The following is a 10683-nucleotide window of genomic DNA, read 5'->3' on the forward strand; positions in this document are numbered from 1 at the left end:
ATGGTCAAAGCTAAGATTTGATCACAGGCACTGTGTCCTTTTCTTAATTCTGCCTGCTTAACCTGCAAAACATCATCCAACACTGGACGAGTTGTAAGATATGTATGTATTTCAGGAAGGAATTGGGCCTGTGATTCTATTGTTAGATATTATATAATAAAATATGGTATGACTGGCCCTGTTATGATGGCTTGGAACTTTTTGACATAATGAACATATTTGTTCATTTCTTTATAAAATCTTCCAGATCCGGACTGATTCAGCAACCACTTCTTAATTTTCACAAATCATTAGATGAATGTTTAAATTTTGTTAAAAATCCCTAAAATTGGTAAATGACTTTGATATGAAGATTTAGGTTCACTAAAAAGGAGACAGTTTAATCTAACAGTTTGGCTTGTGGCTAGTTCAGTATTAAATATGTAGTGTTTCCATAGAAATATCTCCTATGTAAATGTATTAAAATACTTTAATTCATTAAAGTGCTTCCCATAAACTAAAAATGGAGAGGGTGCATAAGAGAACCAAAAAAATATTCAAGGGCTGAAGAAAATGCCTTACAGTGAGTGTTTTAAAGCAGTGGTTCTCAACCAGGTGACCAGGACCTCTGGGGTGCCGCAAGCAAGTTTCAGGGGGTCCACCAAAATAAACCAGAGAGCAGGGCCGGCATTGGACTTGCTGGCACCCAAGGCAGAAAGCTGGCAGTTGCCCCAGGCAGTTGCCCTGCTTGCTACTCCCTAACACTGGCCCTGGCTTTTAATTTATTGAATATGCAGAAAAACAGTTGTTGTGGCATAGGTGGTCCTTGGAGTTTCTATAGCATGTTGAGGGGGGAGCCTCAGAAAGAAAAAGGTTGAGAAACCCTGTTTTAAAGAGCTCAATCTATTTAATATATCTAAAAAGATTGAGAGATGATTTGATTACAGTGTCTGAGTACCTTCATGGGAAGAAAATATTGGTGTCTTTAATCTAGTGGAGAAAGGTGTAGCAAGAACCAGTGGCTGAAGCTGGAACCAGACCAAAGCCCTTAGATAAGTGGGGAAGTGGGATACCAGGAGGAAGCACGAGCAGGAGAGCGCAAGAGGGGAGGACTCCTATCTCATACGGAGAAAGCAGGATGTTCATCAAGTTATCCTAAGTGCCTACACACAAATGAAAAAAGCCTGGAAAAAAGGAGGGAGAACTGAAAGTCCTGCACAGTCATGGAATTATGATGTGATTGGAATAACAGAGACTTGGTGGGATAACTCACATGACTGGAGTACTGTCATGGATGGATATAAATTATTCAGGAAGTACAGGCAGGGCAGAAAAGGTGGGGAAGTTGCATTGTATGTAAGAGAGGAGTATGACTGCTCAGAGCTCTGGTATGAAACTGCAGAAAAGCCTGAGAGTCTCTGGATTAAGTTTAGAAGTGTGAGCAATAAGGGTCATGTCGTGGTGGGAGTCTGCTATAGACCACCTGACCAGGGGGATGAGGTGGATGAGACTTTCTTTAGGCAACTAACAGAAGTTACTGTATCACAGGCTCTGGTTCTCCTGCAGGACTTCAATCATCCCGATATCTGCTGGGAGAGCAATACAGCAGTCCACAGACAATCCAGGAAGTTTTTGGAAAGTGTAAGGGACAATTTCCTGGTGCAAGTGCTGGAGGAACCAACTAGGGGCAGAGCTCTTCTTGACCTGCTGCTCACAAACAGGGAAGAATTAGTAGGGGAAGCAAAAGTGGGTGGGAAGCAGTAACCATGAGATGAATGAGTTCAGGATCCTGACAAAAGAGAGCAGCAGAATATGGACCCTGGACTTCAGAAAAGCAGACTTTGACTCCCTCAGGGAACTGATGGGCATGATTCCCTGGGAGAATAACATGAGGTGGAATGGAGTCCAGAAGCGCTGGCTGTACTTTAAAGAATCCTTATTGAAGTTTCAGGAACAAACCATCCCGATGTGTAGAAAGAATAGTAAATATGGCAGGCGACCAGCTTGGCTTAACAGTGAAATCCTTGCTGATCTTAAACACAAAAAAAGAAGATTACAAGAAGTGGAAGCTGGGACAAAATGACCAGGGAGAAGTATAAAAATATTGTTCAGGCATGCAGGAGTGAAATCAGGAAGGCCAAATCGCAATTGGAGTTGCAGCTAGCAAGGGATGTTAAGAGTAACAATAAGGGTTTCTACAGGTATGTTAGCAATAAGAAGGCGGCCAGGGAAAGTGTTGGCCCCTTACTGAATGGGGGAGGCAGCCTAGTGACAAAGGATGTGGAAAAAGACTTTTTTTGCCTCTGTCTTCACGAACCAGGTCAGGTCCCAGACTACTGCACTGGGCAGCACAGCATGGGGAGGAGGTGACCAGCCCTCTGTGGAGAAAGAAGTGATTCAGGACTATTTAAAAGAGCTGGATGAGCTCAAGTCCATGAAGCTGGATGCACTGAATCCAAGGGTGCAAAAGGAGTTGGTGGATCTGATTGCAGAGCCGTTGGCCATTATCTTTGAAAACTCATGGCAATCGGGGGAGGTCCTGGATGACTGGAAAAAGGCTAATGTAGTTCCCATCTTTAAAAAAGGGAAGGAGGAGGATCCGGGGAACTACAGGCGAGTCAGCCTCACATCAGTCCCTGGAAAAATCATGGAGCAAGTCCTCAAAGAATCAATTTTGAAGCACTTCGAGGAGAGGAAAGTGATCAGGATCAGTCAGCATGGATTCAGCAAGGGCAAATCATGCCTGACTAACCTAATTGCTTTCTATGATGAGATAACTGGCTCTGGGATGAGGAAAAAGCAATGGATGTGTTATTCCTTGACTTTAGCAAAGCTTTTGATACTGTATCCCAGAGTATTCTTGCCAGCAAGTTAAAGAAATATGGGCTGGATGAATGGACTATAAGGTGGATAGAAAGCTGGCTAGATCATCGAGCTCAACAGGTAGTGATCAATGGCTCCGTGTCTAGTTGGCAGCCAGTATCAAGCGGAGTGCCCCAAGGGTCGGTCCTGGGATGAGTTTTGTTCAATATCTTCATTAATGATCTGGAGGATGGCATGGGTTGCACCCTCAGCAAGTTTGCAGGTGACACTAAACTGGGAGGAGTAGTAGATATGCTGGAGGGTAGGAATAGGATACAGTGGGACCTACACAAATTAGAGGATTGAGCCAAAAGAAATCTGATGAAGTTCAACAAGGACAAGTGCAGAGTCCTGCACTTAGGATGGAAGAATCCTATGCACTGCTACAGATTAGGGACCAAGTGGCTAGGCAGCAGTTCTGCAGAAAAGGACATAGGGGTTACAATGGACGAGAAGCTGGATATGAGTCAACAGTGTGCCCTTGTTGCCAAGAAGGCTAACAGCATTTTGGGCTGTATAAGTAGGAGCACTGCCAGGAGATTGAGGGACTTGATCATTCCCTTCTACTCGACATTGGTGAGGCCTCATCTGGAGTACTGTATCCAGTTTTGGGCCCCACGCTACAAGAAGGATGTGGAAAAATTAGACAGAGTGCAGCGGAGGTCAAAAAAAATGATTAGGGGACTGGAGCACATGATTTATGAGGAGAGGCTGAGGGAATTGGGATTATTTTGTCTGCAGAAGAGAAGAATAAGGGGGGATTTGATAGCTGCTTTCAACTACCTGAAAGGGGGTTCCAAAGAGGATGGATCTAGACTGTTCTCAGTGATACCAGATGACAGAACAAGGAGTAATGGTCTCAAGTTGCAGTGGGGGAGGTTTAGGTTGGATATTAGGAAAAACTTTTTCACTCAGAGAGTGGTAAAGTACTGGAATGGGTTATCTAGGGAGGTGGTGGAATCTCCTTTCTTAGAGGTTTTTAAGATCAGGCTTGACAAAGCCCTGGCTGGGATGATTTAGTTGGGGATTGGTTCTGCTTTGAGCAGGGGGTTGGACTAGATGACCTCCTAAGGTCCCTTCCAACTCTGATATTCTATGATTCTCTGTTTTTATGAATTTCAAATTGGAAATAGGACACACATTTTTAACAGTGAGGGTGATAAATCACTGGAACAACCCACCACGGGGGTGTGTGAGTGTGGATTCTCCATTTGTTGATGTGTTCAGATCAGGACTCGATAACTTCCAGAAAGATATGCTTTATTCAAACACAAGTTATTGGGTTCAATACAAAGGTAACTGGGTGACATTTACTATTCTGTGGTATACAAGAAGTCAGATTAGATTATCCATTGGGCCTTTCTGGCCTTAAACTCTTATGAATATATAAACGCTGCATTCAATTCACATTTGAAAGCTTTCATGGTGTGTTACCAACACTATTCCTCAGAACAATACATTGATCTTATTAAGATCAAATACTTATTTTTGTGTTTGTACAGCACTAGACCAGTAATTCTCAACCAGTGGTATGTCTACCTCTAGAGGTACACAGAGATCTTCCAGGGGGTACATCAACTCATCTAGCTCTTGGCCTAGTTTTATAACAGGCTACATAAATATCACCAGGGAAGTCCACACAAACTAAAATTTCATACAACCAATTACTTGTTTATACTTCTCTATGTACTATAGACTGAAATGTAAGTACAATATTTATATTCCAATTGGTTTATTTTATAATTATACAGTATAAATGAGAAACTAAGCAATTTTTCAGTAATAGCATGCTGTGACACTTTTGTATTTTTATGTCTGATTTTGTAAGCAAGTAGATTTTAAGTGAGGTGAAACTTAGCGGGGGGGGGGGTACAGTAGTCTGGAAAGTTTGAGAGCCACTGACCTAGACAATGAGGCCCCGACCTATGATTGGGGCACTTAGGGGCTACTTCAATACTAATACAGACACTCCCCGGGTTATGCAAGACCTGACTTATGCAAATCCGCACTTATGGAAAAAGTTCTGTAAGCTACAAATAGGAGGTTTGGCGGTGGAGGGGGTTGTTTGCGTTTTTTTTGTGTAATGGTCAGAGATGCATTTCCAATTTATGCAAAATTCGAGTTATGAAAGGCGTTCCGGAGCGGAACGCTTGCATAAGTCGAGGAGCATCTGTAATAATACGTCAGTCTCAAACCTTGAGACAATAACTTGATAGATCAGATTTTTCTTTAAAGGCACAATGATAATTTTCTCAAAGTTTGACCACTAGTTCGTGTAGTATGTATAAAGTTTTATTTACCTAAAGACAATATTGCATGCAGAGACATGAACCTAACTGTTGTAATTTTCTTTACATAACTTAAATCTGTAAATTTCTTATTTGAATGATTTGTTGAAATTGCTTCTCAACTGCTTGTATTATAGAAATTTAAAAAAGTAATTTTCAGATGTTTTAAATTCAAAGAACTGTACTGATAAAGTTAAGTTTAATTACACTGCTCTACAGCCAAAATGCTTCTGAAATAAATGTAGTCCAGCGTTACTAATTCTGGGTCACTGAGAACGAAAATGATGCTTAAAATTGTTGATTGGCTCTAGTTTTCAAGATATGCTATTGGATCAGTATATATGACCCTTGACTTGGGAATGGCAGAGGAGAAGTGAGTTATAAAGGGAAGGGATCTCAATTTAAACCAGAAATGACTAAAATACATCTTTGACTGGATCTATGAATAAATCTATGACTGGGTTTGGACAGGACTTGCTTTTGAGGCAAAACAATGAATGATGCAATCTGAAGCTGGTATTGCATCATACATGATATGAATTGCATCATGTTATTCCTAGAAGTCATGGATGATGCAATCATAACGAAGCTTACATCACTCTGCTGAACAAATTGCCCTAGATCAGCTCTAGAAATCATACAGTGTGGTGCTCTCTTATTTGTCAGTGTTTAATTTTGCAAAGGGACACATTTCTGTTTAGCCAAAGTGAGCAGAGATGCCTCGTCCTTGTGTGAACAGTGCAGATAACTTCTGCTATGTTTGTGGTGAAGTGACTTTTGCATCACAAAAGCGCAGTCTAACCACTATGGTTAAGAAAGCCTATCACCTTTCTTTTGGCTGCAAAATTGGAGATCAGGAGAAGAGGTGGGCCCCACACATATGCTGCAACACTTGTGCAACAAATCTTCGCCAGTGGTTGAAGAGGAAAAGGAAATCTATGCCTTTTACAGTGCCAATGATTTGGAGAGAGCCAACAGATCATCCCAGCAATTGTTACTTCTGCATGGTGCCTCCAGTTGGGAAAGGTGTGTCAAAGAAGAAAAAGTGGACTGTGCATTATCCAAACATTCCATCAGCTATACGCCCAGTACTCCACGGAGAAGGACTGCCAGTTCCTGATGCACTAGAATCATTCTCACTTGAGTCAGATGAGGAAGAGGAAGAGGATGAAACTTCTGGTCCTGAACCATCAATGTCACAGGACCCACATTTTCTCCCATCCTCCTCTTCTGAGCCACACCTCATAACACAAGGTGTACTGAATGACCTTGTCAGGGATTTGGAACTACCCAAGAGTAAGGCAGAGCAGTTGGGCCCCAGACTACAGCAGTGGAATCTCCTGGCAGGCTATCAGGGCAAATGGAGCCCATCAATGCTTGCAGACTATTGCTGGACAGTGACAAGAGATGCTCCATTTAATGAAAACAAGAGACAAGTCAAGAAGCGCCGAGTAGACACTGCATAGGACTAAACTATGTACATAATAGTTTTTTGCCTTTTGTTTCATAATAAATTTTATTTATATAACCCTTTTGCTGATTTTTGAAGTGTTACATAAACAGGACAGGTGAAATATTATCATGTAAAGCAACCATAAACACATGAAAAGACCTAGGTTTACAATTTATGATTAAAACTCTATTATCTACACAATATACATAGACATAAAATGTAAAAACTTAAATATCTTAGAAACAGTAGCCAATCAGTTGTTTTAATTGTCATATTTGAATTCAGCACATCAAAATACATAATAAATATCACATTTTATCTCTGAAGCAGATGACTTCTCAAAAATTGTAGACCAGTGTTATTGAAGTAACAAAGTTATTATAGTTTGCCAGACATAATGGACTTAATTCAGCTTTGGTGAAGGCAAGTGCATCCCCATTTGCATTCGGTAGGCTCAGTCCTGCAAGGACCTGAGCGCTCTGATCATAGTCCAGAAAAGTACTTAAGGGCCATAGTGCTCAACTTGTGGGAGGACTGAGACCAGAGGGAATTGTGCCTGTCCCACGAAGGCTGAATCTGTCCCACTATTTGATATCTCTTAAATTAGCTTTCCACTTGAAAGAACAGCAATGAATTTGGAGGCATTAAGTTTAATATCCCTTACTTTTATTTAATATTAATTGTAGTAAAATTTTGGCCTGATATCTCCTTTTAAAGTGAAGCCCCCATTTCCTAGATTAGCTGAACTGTGTAGAAAGTTAGGGATGAGCCACAGTCAAAGTGAAAATGGTAATATTTTCAATTTTAAAAAAATAGGTTTATAAAAACATGTCTGGAATTCCATTGAGCATTTATGTAATTTAATTCTGGTAAGTAAATTCTGTGCTTCTCTTTATCCAACTAATCTACTCCCCACCAGCATTTGTAGTGTGCATGCTGAGTAAAATGTTCTTGACAGAACAATCTTTTTGGATACAAATAAGCATTGTAAAATACATCACATTTGCCTAACGCCATCCTTGTCTTCAGCAAGACTGGTTGTTTGTATTAGTTTGGTTGTGTAAAGAAGGCGACAAGTGTCTCGCTCTTCAGCATTAAAGTTAAGAATAGATCTTTAGAATTGAGACTAAGGGCTTGGCTACACTGAAGGGTTGCAGTGCTGGTGGTGGCTTTACAATGCTGCAACTCACACACTGTCCACACTTGCAAGGCATATCCAGCGCTGTATCTCCCTGGATACAGCGCTGGCTGTATTCTACCTCTGCCTGGGGAATAACGACTGCAGCGCTGGTGATGCAGCACTGCTCTGCCAGTGTGGCCACCAAAAGCGCTGTTATTGGCCTCCAGAGGTATTCGGAAGTATCCCAGAATGCCTGTTCAGCCACTCTGCTCATCAGTTCAAATTCTACTGCCCTGTCCTCAGGTGACCCACCCTTTAAATGCTCCAGGAATTTTAAAAATCCCCTTCCTGTTTGCTCAGCCAGGTGTGCAGTGCAATCAGTGAATCTTTCCAGGTGACCATGCCTCCACGTGCCAAATGAGCTCCAGCATGGAGCAATGGCGAGTTGCTGGACCTCATCAGTGTTTGGGGGGAGGAAGCTGTGCAGTCCCAGCTGCGCTCCAGCCATAGGAATTACGATACCTATGGGCAGATATCAAGGGCCATGCTGGAAAGGGGCCATGACCGGGACGTGCTGCAGTGCAGGGTTAAAGTGAAGGAGCTGTGGAGTGCCGATTGCAAAGCCCGTGAGGGAAACCGCCACTCTAGTGCTGCCCCCACGACCTGCCATTTTTACAAAGAGCTGGACACGATACTTGACGGTGACCCTACCACCAATCCGAGGACCACGATGGACACTTCAGAGCGGGGGGCGGGAGATGGAGGAGGAGTGGGGGGGAGGAAACTGAGAATGAGGGTATTGGGGTGAGGGGAGACACCCAGGAGTCCCAGGAGGCATGCAGCCAGGAGCTCTTCTCAAGCCAGGAGGAAGGTAGCCAGTCGCAGCAGCCAGTACTTGGTGAAGGACAAGCAGAGGAGCGGGTTCCCGGTAAGCGGCTTTTATTTTCAATATGGAAATGTTTCGGGAGAGGAGGGAGAGTTAGGGCTGCATGCATGCATGCCTAGATGTGGAATAGCCCATTGATGTGGTCTATCACGTTGCGGTAATCGGCTTCGGTAATCTCTTCAAAAGTTTCAGCCAGAGCGTGGGCAATGCGCTTCCGCAAGTTTATTGGAAGAGCCACTGTGGTCCTTGTCCCAGTCAAGCTAACGCGTCCGCGCCACTGTGCCACGAGGGGTAGGGGGACCATTGCTGCACACAGGCAAGCTGCACAGGGGCCAGGGTGGAATCCGCATTGCTGTAGAAGACCCTCCCGCTCTTCCCAGGTGACCCGCAGCAGTGAGATATCTTCCAGGATCAACTCCTGTGGAAAATGTTGGGAGACTGTTCAGTGTAGGTGCCCCCTGCAGCTGTTTGCTTTCCCCAACGCACAGAAACCCCAGTACAGCCCTGAAGCAATCAGTCCCCCTTACTCACCATTTCGGGGCTCCTGTGGGTTATGTGTGCTCTCTTTGGTATGGGAAAATTATGCTATTGTGAAGACTGTAAACTCCTCACTGTGTGGGAATAACTGTCTGATGTGATATAAACAATGCTGACTCTGTTAACTGTTGCCGTTTTTGCCTTTCTACAAGCAACCTTGAGTTCTCGGATGCCCGTGTTAACAGCAGCTCAAAGACTCCAAAACCTCCGGAAGAAGCCGCGAAAAAGCAAAGATGACCTGCTGCAAGCAGTTATGGATCACTCTGCCAGAGAGAATCAAAAAGTGCAGGACTGGAGGGAAAGGGAAAGGAGGATCCACCAGAAAAATGCAGCGACCAGGAAGAAAAGCACAAAGCAGCTGATAAGCATCCTGGTGCGCCAAGCAGACTCTATCCAGGCGCTCGTAGCCATGCAGGCAAAGCACTACCGTGACGGCTCCCCCCGTCCCAAAGCTCTTTCCCTTTTGCCCCAATGCCAGCTCCAAACCTCCTTCCCCAGCATCCAGGTTCTTACCACCACCAGCTGCCTCCAACACCTATACGTTCACCAACCAGCCCTGAGAACTACGACCCTTACCCTCTGCACTCAGCCCCCATCACCATGCAGTATAGGCATCCTGAAGTGCAGCAGTCATTGCACAGCACTCCAGACATGATATATTCAAACCTGTGACTGTACAGTTCCCCACCGCACCCCCCTGCCCTTTTAGGTTTTCAGAATGTTGTGTGTCTGTCAGTAAAGTTATTTTCTTTTCAATAAATGAATTCTTGGCTTTGAAAAGAGTCTTTATTATTGCAGAAAGTCCAGAGATACCTTAGCCCAGGAAAGAAACAGGCACTGCAAATCAGCTTAGGAAAAACAGATTCCTACTAACATTGTAACCACTGCACTTCACTCCCGTGCATGGCACCAAATATTACTGTTGGTTTTCAGCCTCAAAATTCCTCCCTCAAGGCATCCCTAATCCTTGAAGCCCTGTGCTGGGCCTCTCTAGTAGCCCTGCTCTCTGGCTGGGCAAATTCAGCCTCCAGGTGTTGAACCTCAGAGGTCCATGCCTGACTGAATGTTTCACCCTTCCCTTCACAAATATTATGGAGGGTACAGCATGCGAATATAACCGCAGGGACGCTGCTTTCCCCCAAGTCTAGCTTCCCATACAGAGATCTCCAGCGCCCTTTTAAACAGCCAAAAGCACACTCCACAGTCATTCGGCACTGGCTCAGCCTGTAATTGAACTGTTCCTTGCTCCTGTCAAGCTTCCCTGTATACGGTTTCATGAGCCAAGGCATTAACGGGTAAGCGGAGTCTCCAAGGATCACAATGGGCATTTCAACGTCCCCTACTGCGATCGTCCGATCTGGGAAAAAAGTCCCTGCCTGCAGCTTCCTGAACAGGCCACTGTTCCGAAAGATGCGTGCATCATGCACCTTTCCAGGCCAGCCTGTGTTAATGTCAGTGAAACGCCCATGGTGATCCACAAGCGCCTGGAGAACCATAGAGAAATACCCCTTCCGATTAATGTACTCGGATGCTAGGTGGGGTGGTGCCAGAATAGGAA

This window comes from Gopherus flavomarginatus, chromosome 3 (assembly GCF_025201925.1).
Source record: "Gopherus flavomarginatus isolate rGopFla2 chromosome 3, rGopFla2.mat.asm, whole genome shotgun sequence".
Taxonomy (NCBI): domain Eukaryota; kingdom Metazoa; phylum Chordata; order Testudines; family Testudinidae; genus Gopherus; species Gopherus flavomarginatus.